This window comes from Macaca fascicularis, chromosome 9 (assembly GCF_037993035.2).
Source record: "Macaca fascicularis isolate 582-1 chromosome 9, T2T-MFA8v1.1".
Classification (NCBI taxonomy): domain Eukaryota; kingdom Metazoa; phylum Chordata; class Mammalia; order Primates; family Cercopithecidae; genus Macaca; species Macaca fascicularis.
In genome coordinates, this window is record NC_088383.1 from 131463461 (window position 1) to 131485175 (window position 21715).

At 46.7% G+C, this 21715-nt stretch overlaps 1 protein-coding gene across 1 annotated transcript in view; it reads left to right on the forward strand.

The window, feature by feature from the left end:
* The window catches only part of HTRA1 (HtrA serine peptidase 1), a 52527-nt gene that overhangs the window by 4789 nt on the left and 26023 nt on the right, over positions 1-21715 (forward strand). The gene's annotated exons all lie outside the window — the stretch shown is intronic.

Consider the following 21715-nt stretch of genomic DNA (forward strand, 5'->3'; position numbering starts at 1 on the left):
GAGGTTTCACTGTATTAGCCAGGATGGTCTTGATCTCCTGACCTCGTGATCCGCCTGCCTTGGCCTCCCAAAGTGCTGGGATTACAGGTGTGAGCCACTGCGCCGGCCCAAAATGTACTTTATTTAGGTGATTCTTTCATGGGAGCCTCAAACAAGCAATCATTGTTAGCTGAGTGCTGACCCTGTGCTGAGCTCTGGGGAGACAGGGTTGAATAAAACAAAGTCACTGCCCACAGGGAACTTACATTCAATACATTCAGTGCAATCACTGCTTCCCCAGGTTGCATTTTTCCATTGTTAGAGTGGGCGGTTTGCTAGAGAGTCATTTCCACTGTTGGCAATTCAAATACACCTTTTGTCACTTAAAAAACAGGTGTGCCGGGACCTGAGCTTCATCTTAGGGTAGGATGGGTGGAAACAGTTGTGAGTCTCCAGTTTTTAGTCACCCGAAACTTGGAAACTTGGAATTCTTTTGAGCAGTTTATGAGGCTCTGCCTGCTCTGGTCAGCTGCCTTCTTTTATTGCTCTGTTGGTTTTGCTAAAGAGTTAAAATATTAAGGTTTCGTGAAATTAGGACGTTAACAAGCTCAAAAACCAAGTGTCTGAGTTACTTCATTCCACTGAGAGAGCTGTAAATGGGTTGCATTGGAACTTAAAATAACTGCATTGAGTAAGCGATGGTGGCGGGCACCATGAGCTAACTGTGGTCAGAAGCCTGACAGCCTCTGCTTTGGGGCTGGATTCTCCGTTTGGAGCTGTGTGATCCTGGACGAGTTTCATGCCTTGGATTTAGAAATCAGACTTTCCATGAGCTTATATTTCAAGTGAATAAATAGCTCTGGTCAGGCTTAGTTTGAAGAAGAAGTGAGCTTGGCAGTGGGTGAGGGTTCCTCGGAAGGCCAGCTGGGGTGGAGGGGCTGAGGACAAGCGGCTCTGGCCCTTCCCGGGTTGTTACCTGATCAGGTAACGGCTCCCTCGACCTCTTGCAGCCTCGGCAGTAAGGGGATTGGGCCAGTTGATCTCTGAGGCTCCTTTTAACTGGAATGGTCTGTGATTCTTGTAAGAAAACAAGTCTCTGAGGAGGTTGTGGTCACCTCATTCCTAATTTAAAGGTTGGGAAGGCTTCCTTAAGAGCTACTTCTTTTTCCTAAATTATTGACGGTTAAAGCCAAGGCTGGCATCGAATGGATGTGATCCATCTTGAGCCTGGTTGCTTTGTGTTTCAGCTTTGTACTGGCTGCTGAAAGTCCCCAGGAGACCACAGGGGTGACATGTTCATCCCCAAGAGATGAGCTTCCAAGAGCCTCATACCTCTTGCTCCTTCCCTGGAGCCTCCAGGCCTTTGGGTAGTCGGAAGTGAGATACCTTTGTGTCATTTCATCTTTTCCATCTCCACCTTCTCTGCCATTGAAAAAAAAAAAAAAGGAAAGAAAAATCCTATTAATAGAGAAACCGAGAAGTGTAGCCATTCTGAATGTGTTTCCAAAAGGCTCCTGGAAGTGGCATGGAAGTTGGAGTGATTCAGCACTACTTGGTGACGTGTGCCTAGAACCATAGGGGGACATTAGCCAGGACAACACGCCTCAGGACAGAAGTAAGTGGCTGTGAAGAGGCATGTCCGTCACTGCTGGAAAGGCGCAGAGTTCAGCTTTTGGAGTCAATGCTGAGAGTTCCACTTCTAAATTCATTCAGAGCATTTATTTAACACCTACTGTGTGCTTCGAAGTGTACCAGGTACGGGGACTCAGAGGTAAGGACTAGTGGCCCCTGATCTCAAGGTACTGGTGGTAGATAGTGTGATGCTCAGCTTAAGGGCTGGGCTTCTGAAGTCGGATTACCACTTTCTGAATGTGTGGCTTTTCTTGAGTGACTTCATCTCTAAGTCTCAGTTTCCCCATCAGTAAGATAATAGAAGTAATAGCAGATACATACATAGCTCTTAGGGCATTGCAGAATGGAAGGACCTCCTTATATGAAACGCAAAGCACTGTGCCTGATGCATTGCTAGAACTCAGGCAATATTAGCATGTTGTCATTATCATTATCATTATCATCATCTTCAAGACACTGACAAAGGAGTCAGCTGTATGGGAAGAGTGCTGAGACGCTCTTGTCTCCCTGGGGATGAGGTGGGTGGGTGGGTTAGGAAACCTTCACAGAGAAGGAGGGTGATGTGAGACTTGTGTCTGGGAGCTGACTCGGAATTTGCCATCTACTATGTTGGAAAAGGTTCTCTGGGCAGAGGTATCCAAAGTTGCCTTGACTATCACCCTCTGAGGTCCCAGTTGTTGCCTATATCATGTGACCAGTGTGTGGCTTCTCTTGAATTAAGAGCTGCATGTCTGGACTGCCTGGGATTTTACAGATGTCATCTTGTTAACTCTTCCTGGAGCTTGTGACACCCAGAAGATGGCAGTTTATAGAAGCCCTGGGACCTTCTTGAATGATGCTTGGTTTGGTTTCCATGCTCTGGGAATTCCTCACAAGGAAACATTTGTCACATCTTAAGGAAGGAAAAAAAGGCAAATTTGGGAGTCCATGGATACCCTATTATTTTAGATTCCAGGACAAATTGTCGAATAAGCACATTTCATAAAAACAATCCTCCACAGCATCCCGTGACAGCAGCTGGTCCCTCACCACAGGATAATTATGTCTCCTTGTGCACACAAAAGTCTCCGAGGGCATATTGTTGTGGCTGGAGTTTCTGATAATTTCCAAATTGAACAACCTCAGTCCTAATGAGTCAGAAGCTTGTGCAATATTTTCAAACCTCAGGAACATCATTTTCATTAGTTGTGCAATAAAGATAGTAGGCCTATCTCTGTGATGAGCTGTTTTTTTTTTTCTCAAAGTTTGATGAGATTCGCTGTAGAATTCCTTCTCACATAGTCTTGGGCAAGATTTTACCCGATCTTCCAACACATGAGTCATATCATATCCTGTGACTAAGAAGAGCTGTCTCTTTGGTGCCAGTTTTGTAAGCACAGTCACCACTTGGTGGAGACGGATGGACACAGTTGGGATTGCCCAGGCAGATGGGCAGTCTTGCCAAGCAGACATAGGGGAGGGAAGGCTCAATGTTCAGCGGTCACATCTGCTTTTCTGTGGCAGAGTGAGCTATACAGGAATATTGTATTCTCCAGGACAGTTAGGGCAGTGGGAAATGTCACCAAACAGAACAGTGACCCAAAGAGCTGCTGCCACTGGGTGCTCTGTGGGAGCTGGGCACTGTGCTCTTTGTGTTATGGGCCTTGCTTTGTTCTTAACTTGTAGCCACCCAGAGAGGTAGGGCATTAGCCTTGCTTCCTAGCTGAGACTACAGAAGAGGCTCCTAGAGGTTAGCTGTAATTTGTCCAAGGCCAGCCAGTGCAAGGAGGCAGAGCCAGGATTTGAGCCCATGTCTGTCTCACTCCCAAACTATTCTTCAGATTTCTTTAAGTCAAGTGTTATTTAGAAATGTTTTGTTTATTCGTCAAATATTTGGTGGATGTTTCCAGCTATCTTTCGGTTATTAATTTCTAGTTTAATTCCATTGTGGGCTGAGAACATATTTTGTATGATTTCTATTCTATTAGATTTGTTAGGGGGTATTTTCTGGTCTAGAATGTGATCTGTCTTGGTGAGTGTTCCCTGTGTGCTTGAGAAGAATGTGTGTTCTGTCGTTGTTGGATGGAGTATTCTATAAATGTCACTTAGGTCTAGTGGATTGATAGTGCCATTCAGGTCAACTGTATCCTTCCTGATTTTCTGCCTCCTGATCTATCAGTTCCTGAAAGAGAAGTGCTGACGTCTCCTGAGTCTATTCTGAAACACTGGATTGCGGTCTCCATGATGAACCACTAGAGTTAGAAAACCTGAGTCCTAGCCCCATTTGGGCCTTTGGGATGACTCCCTTCCACCTCAGTTTCCTCAACTACAACAGGAGGACGATGATGCTTCCCAGGAGACATCAACAGGATACTGTGACATAAGGGATATGAAGGAGCTTTGTCAACTCCTAAAGTTTCAATGCTAGGAATCCTAAAGCATTGAAGTCCAATGATATAAGGAATATGAAGGAGCTTTGTCAACTCCTAAAGCTTCGGTACTGGGAATCCTAAAGCACTGAAGTCCAATGATATAAGGAATATGAAGGAGCTTTGTCAATGCCTAAAACTTCAGTGCTTCAGGAGTCCTAAAGCATTGAAGCTTTAAGAGATTAGGACCTCTAGTTGACAATTCCAGACTCTTCCAGGACTCCTGATAGAGCCAACACCAAGAATAGTGAAGCCGGAAGGATGCAAATAGTAATATGTCTCCTGGGTGTCAAAGTGTGGGTCTCCTCTGGGCATGTTCTCTTGTCCTACTGAGACATGATAGCTCTTGGCCAAAGTGACTGAACTTGACCCTCTGTTTCAGGAAGGCCAAATGCAGGGTTCACCACTGTCATGTCCAAGGGCAGATGCTTTGGTCCAGAACATCAGCATCCCAGTCATTATACCAAGCAAGCTGCAATCTCTGCCTGCACCGTGGAGAGCGCACGCTCCTCCCAGGGTGGCCTGCATCCTGGATCCTGCATCCTGTGTTCTTCTCAGGCCGACTTTCTGTTTAATGTTTGCTGGTCAGGAAATGGCCTGAGCTGAGGTTTCTCAGATCCCAGCCTGACCTTTCTCCACCAGCATTTTTGGCTCTGAAAAATATAGCCCAGTGTGGTTTAGCCCCACTGGATGAAACCCAATAGGAAAAGTCTGATAATAGCAGAGGAGGCGTAGGAGGAAGGGTGAGGATTTGAGAGCATCTGGGATGGACCATGTGTGTGGATATTGTTCTGTCTGTGGGATTGTGTGACACTTCTCATTTACAGTCTGTTCCCTTGGAAGTCCCATCATTGGCCAAACATATAGTCCTTCTGTCCTCTGAAAAGTATCATTCTGCTCCTACCTTTGACAACCATCTCTGACCACATCAACTCCCTGTTTTCATGCATCTTGTGGATGAGGACACCACCTTACCTGTAAGGACACTGGTGGCTTCCCAAAGCCACCAACTGACTTGTAGAGAAGACAGAATCCCAGAGTATGAAACCTGAGGGTGAAGGGTCCTGGCAGGTCCTAGAGCCCAACCCTTCACTTCACAGGTGGGGAAACTGAGGGAGCCAATGGGAACATGACTCTCACCAGCCACACAGCTCATCTGTAGGGGCCAGTGTGGAGTCTGTTTATCTTGAGACCCAGGGCTGAGTCTTTGAGCCCTCCCCATCTCAGCCACATCCTCCTGTTGGAGCAGTTAGGTGTTTGGGAGAGGCCATGGTCCATACTCATGGTATTCCTGTAAAGCTGGAGAAACAGGCCTTGCTCCCTTAGTCTCTCTAATCAAAATGAGGTTGCAGAAAACCCTTCTCCCTACTTCTCCCTAAAATAATTTCCTTGGGTTAGAAGATGACTAAAAAGCTATTCATCTGATGACTGATGTCTCCCTTCAAGAGTTATAAGCACATATAAATGCCTTTGAATGGTAATTATAATAATTTTGCTGAAGGGAAAATATCAGTATAAATATCATGGTGGACTCACTGATGAATGAGGACTGAAATGCTTTCATGTCTTTTCAGCTGTGGTTAGATTTTCTTTGAGCAGAGTATACAAGTTTTTCCTCTCCTAGCATAAAGACTTTTTTTTGTATCTTTTCTCTCTACTGTTTAGACATGACAGAAAATGCATTTATACATTTGATGACATATTGTACTATCTCAGTTCTTTAATATTATAAATGTAATTTAATTCTATGAAAAATTAAGAAAAGAAGATTCATATTTCACCATTACCATCTCTCCAGAAATACTATTATTATTATTATTATTTTGAGACAGAGTCTTGCTCTGTTGCCCAGGCTGGAGTCAGGGGCACGATCTTGGCTCACTGAAACCTCTACCTCCCAGGTTCAAGCAGTTCTCATGCCTCAGCCTCCTCAGTAGCTGGGATTACAGGCCCGCACCACCACACCCAGCTACCTTTTATATTTTTAAGTAGAGACAGTTTTGCCATGTTGGCCAGGCTGGTCTCGAACACCTGGCCTCAAGTGATTGGCCTGCTTCGGCCTCCCAAAGTATGGGAATTACAGGCATGAGCTACTATGCCTGGCCTAATTCCATCATTTCTGTCCCAAGTGTTGCCACCATTTGGTTAACTGTTCCCCTGTCCACATCCATTTAGGCCAAGGTTGCGATGTTAAACAATCCTGAGATGGACATTTTCATGTTTATGGCTATTTCTGTATCTAGGGTCATTCTCTTAGGAGAGGTACTAAGAAGTACAGAAACTGGAAAGAAGGATATGGAATTTTTATGGTTCTGGTATAAATTGCCAAATTATTTTCCAGAAAGGTTGTAGCCATATTTGTTGACATCAGCTCTAGAATTTCAACCTCGTAAGTCACTGAAAGAAATTATCCCAAAAGCATTCCTTCAGGAATAATGGAAGAAGATGGTGCCGAACCCAGCCATTCTGCTCACTGTTAGATTACTTTTTTGGTCTTACAGGTTACTTTCATTCTCAGGTTGATTGCTCTTAACAGTTGAGCAATGTTTGGGGTAGAATAATGAGCACTTTTCCAATTTGGTTCTACCTGGTTGAGTTGTGATCACAGGCAGTCTCACCTGGGAGGGGCTTGGGTGGTTGTCAGCTTGTCCTTCCAACACTCGCGTCTCAGGCGAGCAGCCTGGGACCAGTGAGGCGACCTGAGGGCTGGAGGTCACAAACTAGGAGGTAACAGAGAACCCAGGTCTCAGGAAGCCCAGTCCAGGGCTCGCTGCAGTAAGCCTCTCGGATGCCAGCTCTGTCCAGGATGCGGGAGGAGGCCAGACTGATTTGGTCTGTTTTGAAAAGTGATGAAAATATTTATTCAAATGTTTTGTACACATAGGCAGAAGTATAACAGAAGCTGCATATACAAAATCATTTTCTAGTAGTCACATTAAAAAAGTAAAAAGAAACAACATTATTTTTCTTTTTAAAACAGCTTTATCGAGAGATAATTTACATACTATAAAATTTACCCCAAGTGTACAATTTGCTGTTCTTATGTATTCACAATCATGCACCTATCACTACCAACTCCAGAACACTTTCGTCACCCTAAAAAGAAACCCCGTATCCATTAGTAGCCACCACGTACTTCTCCTCTGTCCAGCCCTAGGCAACCACCGGTTCATTTTCTATGAACTGGCTTATTCTGGACATTTCATATAAATGGAATCAAACAATACGTAACTGGCTTCTGTGTCTTAGCATAATGTTTTCAAGGTTGTCCACGTTGTAGCAGGGATCATTATTTCATTCCATTTTATGATTAAAAATATGTCTTTTTATGGATACAGGGAGACCAGACTTCTATTTTATCTCCCCTCCCTGATGGGGAATCCTAATTTCAGCCCGGAAGGTCACTGTGAAAGTCTAAACGCACAGGTGATACTGACTGGTTCCATTGGAAGAAACTGTAGCACCTGACTCAGGAAGCCAGCATTAAAACCAAGAATATTCTATACGGATGGGGATTACGCACTGAAAGGAAAACATGAGGAAATGCACTTTTCAGATTTATTAGATCACAGAACTTCTTTGGAGCTGGAAAGGATTTCGGAAACCGTCTAGCCTACCCCCTCGTCTTACCACTGAGGTAACTGAGGCCCAGGAAGGAGAAGTGGCTTGTTTTGGGTCCGGGACCACTTTTCATTTCTTATTTGAGCCAAAGCTTCCTTCTGGTGTCTGTCTCTGTTTCACAAGTTCCCGTTGCATGGGTGCTGGGTATTGCTTGAAAGGACTGGCCTCTTCCTTGATACAGGGGCTCGTTCACTGTCACCTCCCTCCCTCACGTCTCTTGTGCCCCTCTGCAGCCGCAGGCCCTCCTCCTGCACCAGGGGGGCACACTCAACCCGGGTGGGCACTGCCTCCTAGTCTGCGGCCAGAGGCTGGGAGGCTGGGGAGACTGAACAGCCCCGGCAGCTCCAGACATAACAACCTATGTTGAGGAGTCGGTGCAGGAAGCGAACCCAGCTGAGAAATCTGCGAAGGTCAGGACCGGAGCCAGACGCTTATCAAGAGGAAAGTTAATGGTGTTTTTGTGAACTGAGCAGTCAGCTGTTTCCCTGAAGATAATAATAGACACATCATGTTGGGCATTCAGGAGGCATCTAAAAAAAAATTGTGCAGTGGAATTGATTGGAAGCTTTTCCCTAATACATAAAATAGGCCAGAAAAGACTATCAAATGTAACAGCACCGATCAAACCCAAGCACTCACCATAGATCCAAGCAAGGACTGAAAAACACGAATTTTTTTTTTTTTTTTCCGCCAGTGAGTCTGAAAAGTGATTTTCAATGCCAGGCGCCTTTAAACACAGACAACATAAACAACAACATAGTTGTTCTGGAGAAGGCATCTTTGCCCAGTAAAGCCAAAGATGCAGATCTAGGCTGTGCTTGTGACTGACAGCACAGAGAGGGGTTCACAGCCAGCTGGCCAAGTGCCCCCCGAAAGCGCATTTCGAATCTGCTCTATTTGAGAGAGACTGTCTTAGCCTTGTTTGGGAAAGTCTTCCTCCTTCACTTCACCTGCCACAGACTTTTCCAGGCACCATCTGCTGTAGTCTTGGCCCAGTCCCTGCAACAGTTACTGCTGAAGGCACCTGGGACATGCAAGACGGGGGAGCAGCCTGAGGTCTGGCGTCCAGCAAGCTTTTCCCACTTGGAGCCGTCTGGGAGACTGTCCCGGAAAGAGCAGGGCTGCCAACACTTGGAAGTGCCAATGTGGACTGAAAGTTGAGGACAGGCTCCCGGCTCCCCCACCTCTTCCTCCTTGATTCATTAAAAGGAAAGAAAGAAGCCACACGAAACTCTCCTGAATTTCATTTATTTCTATACAAAAGACAGAGCGTGGTCATTCATCATTCAAATTTTAACCTTTTTAGACAAATAATAATTCCTGCTTGTGAATTCAGTGTATTTTAACAAGAATAGGTCTGAGGGCCATTGGCCATGGGAGACACCGAAGGCTGGCTTTCCTTAGATTTGCAGACAGTGGCCCTGATGGTGCATAGGGTTTCAGGTTTCCTTTAGACCTCAGCTGGCTGCCTGTGCCACCACTTAGCAATGCCATTGTCTTTCCTGTGCATTTTCTCTGCAGAGTTCGAGGAAATCCAGTCGCGCAGGCCCCTCTGCCCCCATGTCCCCGGCGCCCTGGAATGTGCAGTACCAGCAGCAGCGATTAGAATGGGGGTCTGGTTTCCCGGAATGTGCAAGGTCTCACTTCTGTTTCTGCTGCCTCCATGCCCCAGACCAGTGCTGGGCCGGGCTCTGGGCTGCAGCCATGGCTGACAAGTTTCCTTGGAATTTAATGGAGCGGGGCAGACAGCATGCAGCCACTCAAACTGAAAACTTGGGAAAGAAATGTGTGTTCTGGGGCAGCTGTGCTGCATTCGCTGGGCCGTACATGCTTCTTTTTCCTTTCCCCAGGCAACCCCTCTTGCAGACAGGAGGCCCCATCTCCTTTCGCTTCATGCCTCATTGGCCATTAGGAACCTTTTAAAATTGGTTTCTCTCCTGACCCTCTGAGAGAACATAGTCCAAGTTCCCTGGAGGAAGAGGAAGCGCTCTGTTTCTCTGCAATTCACGGCTCATTTAAATGCAGCCCACGTGCTGTCTCTCCCCACTCCTCTGCCTGCTCCCCTTGTGCTTCTCATGATCATTCTCAAATTTAGTGAGAAACCTCACAAAGGGAGTTTTTCTTAGGGAAAAGTCATCCTTGGCCTCCTGAACGTGGACCAGCCCCTCTCCCCAGCTGCACAGCATCAGGTTAGTTAACCACCTGCCTCCATCTGGGTCCTGTCTGGACAGGCCTACTCACACCTGCTGCAGGCGTCCGACTTGCCCTCAGGTGCCTGTGGCTGGTTCAGAGGGGTGGAGCCCACATTCCAGTCCTGACAGCTCAAGTTCAGCGGAGAGGACCCTGCATTCAGTGTAAAGATCAATATTCCAGGTCCTCTCTTCCTGCCACCCAGAGACTGGCCGTTTGCAGGCACTCGGTCCCAGTTGCCCTGGGCCTGCAGCCCTTGCATTCTCTCTGCTTTGTCTCTGCTGTTGCACCCCTGCCCCATCACAGATGCAGGTTGGGGGACCTTCCGCTGGGAAGTGAGAGGCTGGGAAGTAAGAGGAGCACTAGAGGGATGGTTGAGCTCGCATCCAGCCTTGACTGCATTCGCTCTCCCCTGCCTCTCTGTAAAGGTGCTGAGCTGTGAGTGGAACCAAGTGGATGGGAGTGGCCCCGGGCACCTGCCGATAAGTTTCCCGGTGTGTCATTTTCTCCTGGGAGTCCCATCTGGATTTGGTTCTGGATTTATTTATTCAGCAAGTAGCCTCTTTGTAGTGACTTTTAATCTAGCCATGCTCGGGGCTGAAGGGGATGCCAAAGAAATATACGATGAGCCCCTCAGACAGCATAAAGGTGAAGATGAGGCCTCCAGCATGTACCCCCCAACATATACCCCAGGAAATTCTGGGTGTGACTGGATTTTGGACCTACCAAAAGCTGCTGGTGCCTGGAGGATGGGGCCCCGAGGCTGGACCTCACTCCTGCTGGGTTACTGGGCTGGGAAAGTACTGATGGCAGCTGAGGAGTGTGTCCCAGACTTCACTGAGCCATTCCCAAAGATTATTTCAAGTTCTCCTGACCCCGCACTGGAGGCCTGCGGTGCTGGCCTTCTTTATTTACAGTTTCTGACTGGTGTCTAGCAGCCTTGCCAGAGAGAGTGGCAGTGTGTCTGCAGGCGACCAGGAGAAATGTCCCAGGCTTTAGGGCAGGACTGAGCATATAGCGGTGGGGGTCCAGCAGGCAGTCTCCTGGACAGTTACTTCTCCTTGTCCTTACATGGTCGGGAGGTTGCTGTCTGGCTTTTCAAGCAAGGATGGAACGTGCTATCCATGGGCCTTAATTTCCAACTTCTGCATGATGCATTTTGTGCTCTTGCCTTTGAAAAAACGTTTTTATTTTCTTGTCACTGATGCCCAAACCCACATGGCAGAAGGAAGGAAGGCTGGGACAGGGGAGGCGATGAGCTGCCGCTGACGGACCTGCCCAGTTTCTTAGCTCATCCCGGCCTCCATCCTGGTGAGCAGACACTGGCCCAATCCAGCCATATTTTTGGCTGAGTTTCTGTCTTCACATCTCATCCTTTCCCCGGGATCCTGGCAATTGTTGGTACTGGGTTGTATTCTTATTTGTAATCTTTAAAGTAGGAGTACCTTTGCTGGTATTTAAAGTGGAGGAAATCAGGTGAAGAGTCACAAGTGATTTGCAAGCTGGGAGAGACATTAGAATGTAAATGTGAGGAAGCGTCAGCATGAGGGGCTTGCCTGGGCTGCACAGCTTGCCTTGCCTGGAGCATGCACTGTTCTGGCATTGCAGGGAGGATGGCTACCTTGCCTCCCTGCAGGTGGGGGACTGTGTCAGCCCCTGCAGACTGCTCCTGGGCTCCTGGGTTTGACCAGATTAAGGCAGCGTCTCCAGTAGCACCGGAGCAGCTCCTGAGACGCTTTTCTGTGCTAAATCTGGATTTTGGGTATTAAATCAAATGAATTTGTAATGCAGTCACACATTGCCCTGTGTTCAGAAGGGTGCCGCACCTGTTTTAATGCTCTGCTATTGCTCCCTTGGGAGTCTTAATAATTTTTGAACAAAGGGCCCCACATACTCATTTCGCACTGGGCACTGCATATTATGTAGCTAGTCTTGAATCTAGGACAGTGCATTAAAATGCCATTGATTGGATCAATCTGCTCTTACAACTGATTTGAATTTTGGGAACATGCTGTTCCCTGTGAATAAAGGAGGATTCATTTCTTTTCCCTCGAATACACTGCGTTCTGTTTTCCAAATTAGCTCTACTTATCAACTCTGCTGAGAAATTGGAAGGCGGGATTGTTCTGGCTGGAAGGGAAGGTTAGATTGTTAATCCTGCGTCCTGGCCCTGATCTCACAAAGTGTGAAGCATGTTCCCACAATGATGTGGGCTGCAGGGGGCTGGAGGCTGGCTGAGAAGGTGGGGACCAAGGAGGGAGGCCAGCCTGGGAGCCAGACAGATGGGGTCAGGCTCTCGCTTTTGCCACTCGCCAGCTCTGAGGCTTTGGGCAACATGATTTAATTCTCTGATCCTTGTTTTTTTCATCTTTCTGTAGACTGGTGATAATATGCACCCTGCAGGCTTGCAGGAAAAATTAGAGATAACATTTGTGCCTATTATTGGGCTTGACATATAGTAGATGCTATACAATAAATAGGTCCTGTTATTCTTATTGATAATATTTTATTGTCAACATTGAAGGTTGGGTGGGATTTGACTAGCTGCGGGGGAGGAGAATGAGATCATCCAGGACGGAAGGAAAAGAGGGATGAATGCAGGGGGATGGGGTGAAGCACTTTGGAGGTGTGGGGAGAGGTCTGCAGGGTGGGAGTGTGCATTAAGGAGTTCTGGGAGAGTGGAGGCATCAGTGCCACATGGCAAATGAGAGGGAATCGTGGGCCCGAGGAGATGGAGATGGCTGTGGGGATCCGGCAGGAAGTTTATGTGCCCCAAAGTGGCATTGTCAGTTAGGGGGAGACACTGAAGACAGAGGTGAGGCCTGCCTGAATTAGCGCAGAGTGGCATTCTTGGAAGCTTCAGAAGCTTGAGAAGAGCCACTTGGAGGTGTTGAAATGTACCTGGGAGGGATGTGGGGACCTGGCTCTGGTCTGAGAGCTGGGAGACGGTAACCCAGGTGGCCTTGGCCTTGAAGATGGGGCATGATATTTAGTGCTTTATGTGCAGTCTCACCTAGGACTCCCAAGCCCTGTGGAGTAGGTGATATTAGCTCCGTGTTACAGAAAGGGAGACTGAGGCTCAAGCAGGGACAGGCACGGTCTGAAGTCACACAGCTGTAAGGGGCAGAAGTGGGCATGGAGGCATTAACTTAGAGCCGAAAGGTGTGACTTTCCTTAGGGTGGCTGGCCCCACGGGGAATGTGTGTGGGTTGGAGTACAGTTTGGTGTTCCCACCCATCCCAGATGCTCTGCGTTTATGAACCCAAGTTTCCACATCAGGGCAGGCGAGGGCAGGAAGCTCTACAGGGAGAAGGGACAAGGGACAGAGCCAAGAATGGGGGCAGGGCCCCAGGGTCCCGTGCAGGGACAATGAAGGGAGTTGGCACACGTGGGTTAGCTGCTGGACAGTGTGGGGAGAGAGCTGGCCTGGGAGTCTAATGGGAATGTCAGGGAAAGCTGCCTTGGTCCCCTAAAGTGAAGCCCCCATGCTGGCCACGGAGTGTTGGTGACTGAGGGTCCCTGCTAGCTGTCTGGCCAAGGCAGTGTGTCCTATAGATGTAGCTCTGGTGTCCTGCTGGCATGGCGTGAGTGCCCCTCATGCTGAGAGCCAGCCCTGTGCTCTGGAGGGAGGTGGTGGGAGGAGGAGGGACAGTAGGAAATTGCCACCTGAGCAGGAATTGGCACCTTCTCCCACTGGCAGGTCCAGGTTTTATGGAATCTGAAACTTGTACAATTCAGGATACTCTCTTCAAGAAAAAAAAAAAAACCCTTAAATTATGAATATAACATTAGGGATGAAACTATTATTTATATAGATTGAAAAGAGAAAATGCCCAAAATGACAAACTTCAGAAAATATACCAATACTGCAAACATCACAAAATCCAGAAAAACAAGATTAAAAAAAGCTAACTGCTGAACACTCCTTCATTTTGAAAATGTCCCTGTCTCCTCCTCTATTTTTTGGCTGTGAACTCTGCTCACCTTTTCACATGACAATGCTTTTGTAATATTTCCTAAAGAGAAAATAGAATAATTTATTATTACTTTTATTATTTTTTGGATTATTGTTATGATCAAGTCAATATTTTTCTGCTACCCACACACTCACTGTCTTCTGTACAACCTCTGGCCTGCACCAGGGGAACCAGCAGGGTGAGCAGTAGGGTGTCCCTGGAGACCACACATATAGCAGGATAGACACGGCAATTTAACTAGACACAGAAGGGACTTCAAAGCACACAAATGTATCTCATTTAACCCAAACAAAATGATTATCCAGTTTTACTTTTCCCTTAGCCTCTTCCCCCAAATGCCGGCAGCCACCCTGATGGGATAGATGTGTGACAGAGGGCAGGAGACCGTGGCCTCAACCAGCTGCAGCTTCATTCTTTCAATTCTACATACTCTCTACAAGCCGTGATGATAGCACTTTGCTAGGGCCCCTCACAGGGCAGATGGAGGGCTCCATGCTGAAGCTTTGTGGATGTTTGCTGTCTATCCACTTCTGCTCCTTGTGTCTATGCAGGGATTCAGGCCCAACCACTGCAGAGAGCCCAAGAGCATCAGGCTCCCAAACTGTCATGGTTGGTGGCACCTTTAGTAGTTGATACGGTTTGGTTGTGTCCTCACCCAAATCTCATCTTGAATTCCTACATGTTGTGGGAGGGACCTGGTGGGAGGTAATTGAATCATGGGGGCAGGTCTTTCCTGCACTGTTCTCATGATAGTGAATAAGTCTCCCAAGATCTGATGGCTTTGTAAAGGAGAGTTTCCCTGCACAAGCTCTCTCTGCCTTCTGCCATCCATGTAAGATGTGACTTGCTCCTCCTTGCCTTCTGTCATGATTGTGAGGCTTCCCCAGCCACGTGGAACTGTAAGTCCAATTAAACCTCTTTCTTTTGTAAATTGCCCAGTCTCAGGTATGTCTTTATCAGCAGTGTGAAAATGGACGAATACAGTAGTGCAGTCATTTCTTCATGGTCCTCAGTAAGGCCAAAAAATACCCAACAGTTCCGTTGATCAATCAGTGAGGTCCAAACAATTTGATAAGTATTTGTGTCCCTACAACACAGTGGTCATTAAAAAAAGACATTTTAATTTCATTATTCAATAAGCATGATTACTTATGAATGGGATGTGTGCACCTGTTGGGTGTCACATGACCTTTCAAATCTTGGAATCAGTTTGGACACCACCATCCCCATTTCCAGTTCAACACTGATTTTTGTGTGGTACATTCTTTTTGTCACAGTGACTGCCAGAAATCCAACTTCATATGGACTCATGAAAAGAGATGTAGTGTGATCTGATTTCAAAACTATGATTGATCTAGAGTTAGTTTACAAGGTGTCTAACAGTGATCCCGTATCACTGTATTTCCCCAGAAAACCTGAAATATCGATGAATTTTCTGTGGTATTCTGGGGTCCCTTGGGGCAGACTATGGGAACCATGGCATTAGAACCATAAGGACACGATTCTGGCTTCTTCCTGCCTCAGATCTAATCTTTACCTGGCATTTTTGCCTTAAAGATGAAAGCAGCATACATTTTGATGTATCTAAAGCACATATTCAGCCAGGCATGGTGGCTGACACCTGTAGTCCCAGCATTTTGGGTGAGGCGGGCAGATCACAAGGTCGGAAGTTCGAGACCAGCCTGACCAACATGGTGAAACCCCGTCTCTACTGAAAATACAGAAAATAGCTGGGTGTGGTGGTGGGTGTCTGTAATCCCAGCTGCTGAGGAGGCTGAGGCAGGAGAATCACTTGAACCCAGGAGGCAGAGGTTGCAGTGAGCCGAGATTGCACCACTGCACTCCAGCCTGGGGGACACAGCCAGATTCTGCCTCAAAAAAAAAAAGCACATATTCCACTTTGTGTTTATTCTTTTGAGAGAAACACAGATAAAAGTCTATCCTTTAATTCATACTCCCCATACTGTGATTTTCATTTTTACTGCAACAAATTGTGTTAAGTGTGATAATGAATGTCAAACACTTAATGCCTTGCTCTTTTCAGTAACATGAAATATTGGAGAATAATGACTGAAGCTAACCTGCACTGCGTATGTCTCTTTTCTTCCTCCTTGAAGGAAGTTGTTGAAAGTTGTTAAGAAGTATTATGTGTAAAACTCTAGGGATGATGTGCTTTAAGGAAGCAACATTTATGAAGTTGTGTGCTTGACTAGTAGTTTATAAAGAGGGAAGACGAATCATTTATTATATTGGGATTGAATCCTGGCAATTTTTAAACTATAAAGTTACAGGAAATGTTGGCTACTCTTAATGGGCCATTTATTGTGTTAAATATCAGCAATGATAAATATTTACTAGGTAAGTGGAAAGATCCATCTCTATAAGTTGTTGTAACTTACCATTTTACGAATCTTAGTTACTCAGTTTTTCTGTTTAAAAATGAAATCATGTAGCACTGTATAAGTCATTCAGTTTTTTCTTTTGGAGAATTACTCTGGATTGTCTAGGCTCTGTGTTCTCCACATATATTTTAGAAATAGTTTGTGAATTTCTACAAAAAATCCTGCTCGGAATTTTCACTGGGAGTATGCTTAATCTATGGGTCAATTTGTGAGAAATTGATAGCTTAACAATAGCGAATCTTCTGATCCACAAGTGTGGTATTTCTCTCCATTTATTTAGGTCTTCTTTATTTTGATAGCATTTTGTAGCTTTCAGTGTACAGATCTTGCAAATATCTTGTTAAATATTTCCCTAATTATTCGATATTTATTTTTGATGCTGTTATAGTTATATTTTAAAAATTTTGATTCCAATTATTGCTAATACATAGAAATGCAATTATTTATTGACCTGTTATCCTGTGACATTGACAAACGCAGTCATATATTTGTAGATTTCTAGAATTTTTCTACATAGACTATCATATATATCATCTGCAAATAAAGACAGTTTTACATTTTCCTTTCCAATCTCGATGCCTTTTCTTTCTTTCTCATGCCTCATTGTGTGGTCCATTACTGAATGGCAGCCAGTTCCAGCTTTCTGTTCAATAAAGGAGCAGTTAAAAGGGCCAGGCCTTGACCTTGCTGGAGGCTTCCCATCCTCATTGCCTTCTGCTTCCTCAGTTCTGGCTTAACAGAACAGTGTGGGGAGGAGGCATGATCCTTACCTACTAGGGCGTTACAATGGCCTTCTTCAGGTTGGTTGATTCATCAGGTTTAAGCGCTCACCTGGGCTGCAGTCAGGCTAGATTATCTGCTGACCTTGCCCTGTCTCCTTTCTGTAGTGGGGTACCCTTGTAAGCTAGGGAGAAGAGATACAGGTGAAGGCCGGAAAAACCAGCCTGCCACACAGCTTCCCTGGATCATACCTTCGCAGTGATATGACGACACTGTTAGGAGGAGCGGAGGTGGCTGAGTGGGTCTCCAGACACCTCCCTTTACCTCTCTGCTGTGCCACTGATGTGTGACGTGCTTGCACCTATACAGAGCTGCCACTGAGCAGCACCGTGGCCAGTCCTGTGGATTTTCTTCTTTCTAAATTGTATGCCATGGCTTGATCAAACATTTCATATACAGTAGATCATGAAATCAGCATAGAAAACACATTGAGGTAGATGGTGTTACCACATTTTATGGATGAGGGGCTAACACTTGGAGAAGTGAGGTAACACGTCCAAGGCCACACAGCTAGTGAGCACCATGCTGAGGGTCACACTCTGGTCCATCTGAGGCCAGAGACTGTGCACAGCCTTCTCCTCATGCTGAGTGGCCTGGACGCCCCCACCCTCTTTCCCCTGAACCCCTTGGAGAGTGGGCAGTGGCAGAACCAACCTGGGCCCATCTATGGGGATTCTCCATTGGGATTGACCCGTCTGGAAGGAAGACAGTTGACCCACAGTTAAGATCACAGCAGATGGGCCAGCCAGGGTTTCTGTATAACATCAGGCAGTGGCCACTCCATCTAGTTTCATGGATGAGCCTTTTTAATAGAACAGGAATCTAACACTGAACCAAGCTGCTTTTAGACACACTTTTATTCCTCACTCTGAAATGGCATTTGGACAAGCCAAATATTTCTTCTTCTTTCAGTTGACATTTTGTCCATCTTTGAACAGTTAGCTGATGTTTCTTCTGTTTAGTTATTTCTGTTCTATTTTCCGGTTGCCACTGGTCCACCCAGGGATGGTAAGAATGGAAGTCAATGGTTGCTTTTTCATCTGGGATGCGTCACGAAGGCTCAGTCAGGCTTGTCATATGGTCTGTGCTCCCACTGCTCCTTCTTTCTGTTTCCTCATCTACAGAATTTGGAGAGTCCGGGACCTGATCTCAAATTTCACATGTTCTTTATCTTCCTGCAGCACGCTGGGGAGAGGGAGAGACAGGGATTCCATCACAGAAGGTTGGAGCTGGAGCAGACTTCACAGCTCATTCTAGAGGCATTTGGTCCATCTTCACAGCTCATTCTAGAGGCATTTGGTCCATCTTCACAGCTCATTCTAGAGGCATTTGGTCCATCTTACAGATGAGGAAATGGAGGCTGCCCAGGGGACTGAGGCTGGAACTGGGCCTTCCAGTGGCCAGGCCAGATCCTCCTTGGTCTCCCTTGTTGCTTTCCTGGTGGGCAGACCCTGGAGCCACTTTCTGTGACTGTGTGAGAAGGCGACTGCCCAGCAAAATCCATCTTCAATCCATCTTCATTTTTGCCTCTGGCGTGGGCAGATTCTCCCATACCTAATTCGGGAAGCCAGAAAGAGGAAGTCAGTTAATGATCCTTAGTGGGAAGGTGCTAGTAATGGTCCTTCTCGTGAGTTTCTGAAACACCACGCTGTCTCTGTGTTGCTGGCCCGGCCGGAGTTAAACCTCTTCTTGGCCTTTCCCCAGGAAGCTGGTCTGAGGAAGCCCAGATGCGTTTGTTTACAGCTGTCTCTGGTGACGTTCGCCAGGCTCTGTGTTCAGAAGGAACATTTCCATTCCCTTATTTACACCTCCCACTGGAGTGCTCGAGGAGACACACCAATTATTTCCAACTACCTAGAAACCTGGGAGGGTAGCAGATCTGTAGGGGGCCGGTGTTGAAGCGAGAAGCTGTAAATCTGGTGACACTGTGGGCTTGGGAGGGCTTGCCCGGATCTACCTGTTACTTATACTCTCTATTAAGAAATTTTAGTGTCCATGGAGAAGTTATTTAAAGTCTGCGAGCCTCAGTTTCCCCATATATAATATGGGAAGGATACCTGATTTTCCTGTTCCACAGGAAGGTAGAAAAAATTAAATTAAGGCAACTGATGAAAGGGTTTTGAAAGCAAAAATAATAATATGATACTGTCCTGAATTTGTTAAATTATTCCTCCTAGTAGTTGCGGATCTTTTTCTGTACCTTAGAAAACCATGCTATGTAAAAAGAGATGATTCCAATCTTTAAATAAAGCAGCTCAGAGGTCAGGGGCCAGGACAGAAGGGGGCCCTTTGTTCACAGATGCGCTTTTACTTCCGAGAAAGCAAGCGTGGGAGAGGCAGGTGGTCCTCCAGATGTCCCTGTGCCCCATGGTGTCAAGTTGGGTTACTATGGCCCCTTGTGACCCAGCGTGGTAGGGATGTGGGAGCCAGTGGGTATGAAACTGTGATGGGTCACAAGAGGGCTGGGACGTCTCATAGCTTCTACTTACAGCCTAGAGCCTGGGGAAGGGCTGCCACCTTAGTGGTAAGAGAGGCATGTATGTGAGTGTGTGTGTGTGTGTGTGTGCATTTGTATGTATATATGTGTGACTCTGTGTGTATGTGCACATCTGTGAGTATATGAATTGTGTGGAAGTGTGTATAGGTGTTTATGTGACAGTCTGTGTATGAGTGTGGGTGTATGTGTGTGGGTGTGTTTATGTGTGTACGTGTGTGGGTGTGTATGCATAGTGTGTATGTGTGAGTTTGTGTGTGTGTGCCTGTGCATCTCTGTGTGTATATGCATGTGTGTTAGGGGCAGGCACACAGGCCTGTTGGTAAATGAGACACAAAATACCTACAAAATACAAAATATGAGACAGGAAATACAAGCCACAGTTATTCATTTTTCAACGCAACAGACATAAGATTACCATGTGAAATTGCTCTGAAAGTTTCCAAAAGCTTCCTGTCAATTCGTAGCGAGCAGCTAACAAAAGAGTGCGGGTCCCTGGAGCCTGCTTGTGCAGCATTGAGCTATTCCAAGGGGGAAGAATGGGGTGCATGGCTCTTAGCTGCAGACCAGCCTGGAAGCCCTCCAGCCTGCTTGAGCAGACTTGTTAAGAGGTAGCAGCAGGTGGCAGAGATTAGGAGCTGGAGTAGTAGGCTAAGGGTGCACTTCCAGGGACACACTGCCTCTGCCACCACCCGTGCCACCAAAATGGGAGCCCAGAACCCTGAATCTCTAGCAGCCTGTTTCTGAATCAGTTACCTTGGGTGTGCACCTCTGGTCGACAGAAACTAACTTTTAGCCCTCCTGGGTGAGAGCCTCACATCGGGACATGTGACAGCTTTGTTGAAAGTGGCTTTGGAAACGCCCACCACGTGGGGCCACTCACTGTAGTATAAACGGTCATGCACCACTGAGTGACAGGGATATGTTCTGAGAAATGCATCGTTAGGCGATTTCATCACTGTGGGAATGTTACAGAGTGCGCCTATCAAACCTAGATGCCATAGCCCACCACACACCTAGGCCAGATGGTAGAGCCTGTTGTTTCTAGGCTGCATGCCTGTACAGTAGGTTACTGTACTGAATACTGTAGGCGGTTGTAACAATGGTGAGTATTTGCGTATCCAAACATAGAAAAGGTACAGTAAAAACAATGGCATTATGGTCCACGGTTGGCTGAAATGTTATGTGGTGCATGACTGTAGGTATAAAGCATTATGGTCGTTTGATTTTCCTCTTTTTCTCACCCACAGTCTTAAGGCACCTCTTATGCCTTTTGTCTGGGATGTCCCGGGCAGGGTTGGAACATGTGGTTAAGGCATGGTGGAAACTGCTTTGGGGACGGACGATGGCCTCAGCTTGCCTTGGGGTGTCAGTGGGAAAGATAGGAGCTGCCCCTTTGCCTTCATGTTTCTTCGTAATAATCTCAGATCTACCCATCTGGTGAGCCTCTCCTAGAGAAAAGCCCCGGTGCTCCTTCGCTCCTGCGGTGTTTCTCAGGAGGGTTGCTTCTTTGTAATGGTGGGGACTCAGGGAAGGGACGCAGGCAGAGGGTGATACCACATCACAAAGGGACCCTTGGCTGGGTGCGGTGGCTCATGCCTATAATCCTAGCACTTTGAGAGGCTGAGGCAGGTGGATCACCTGAGGTCAGGAGTTCGAGACCAGCCTGGCCAACATGGTGAAACTCTGTCTCTACTAAAAATACAAAAATTAGTCAGGCATGGTGGTGGGTGCCTGTAATCCCAGCTACTCAGTAGGCTGAGGCAGAAGAATCGCTTGAACCCGGGAGGTGGAGGTTGCAGTGAGCTAAGATTGCACCATTGCGCTCCAGCCTGGGCAACAGAGCGTGACTCCATCTCAAAAAGAAAACAAACAAACAAACAAAAACACAAACAAACAACAACAAAAAATACTTGGGCCATCAGCTTCTTGGAAAGGCTGGTGTGAGGTAGAAGCATTTGCTGGTGCCTCTGCTCGACACCAGAGCAGAGGTGATTTTTTGGTGACTCTGTTGAGAGCAGAGAACCTGAGCAAAGAGGTTATCATGAGTGGATTTTACTGCCTTACTTGGGTGGGCATTCCCTTGGGAGTTCGATGGACATTTGCAGCTGAGCCCAGGCAGGGGAACTGTGCTCACTCCGCCTTCAGAATTCCAAAGGCTGAGCATGCATTTTGGCTTCCTCTAACCCATGTCTTTCTCTAGGTGACCACAGCAGAGTATCATTAAGTATC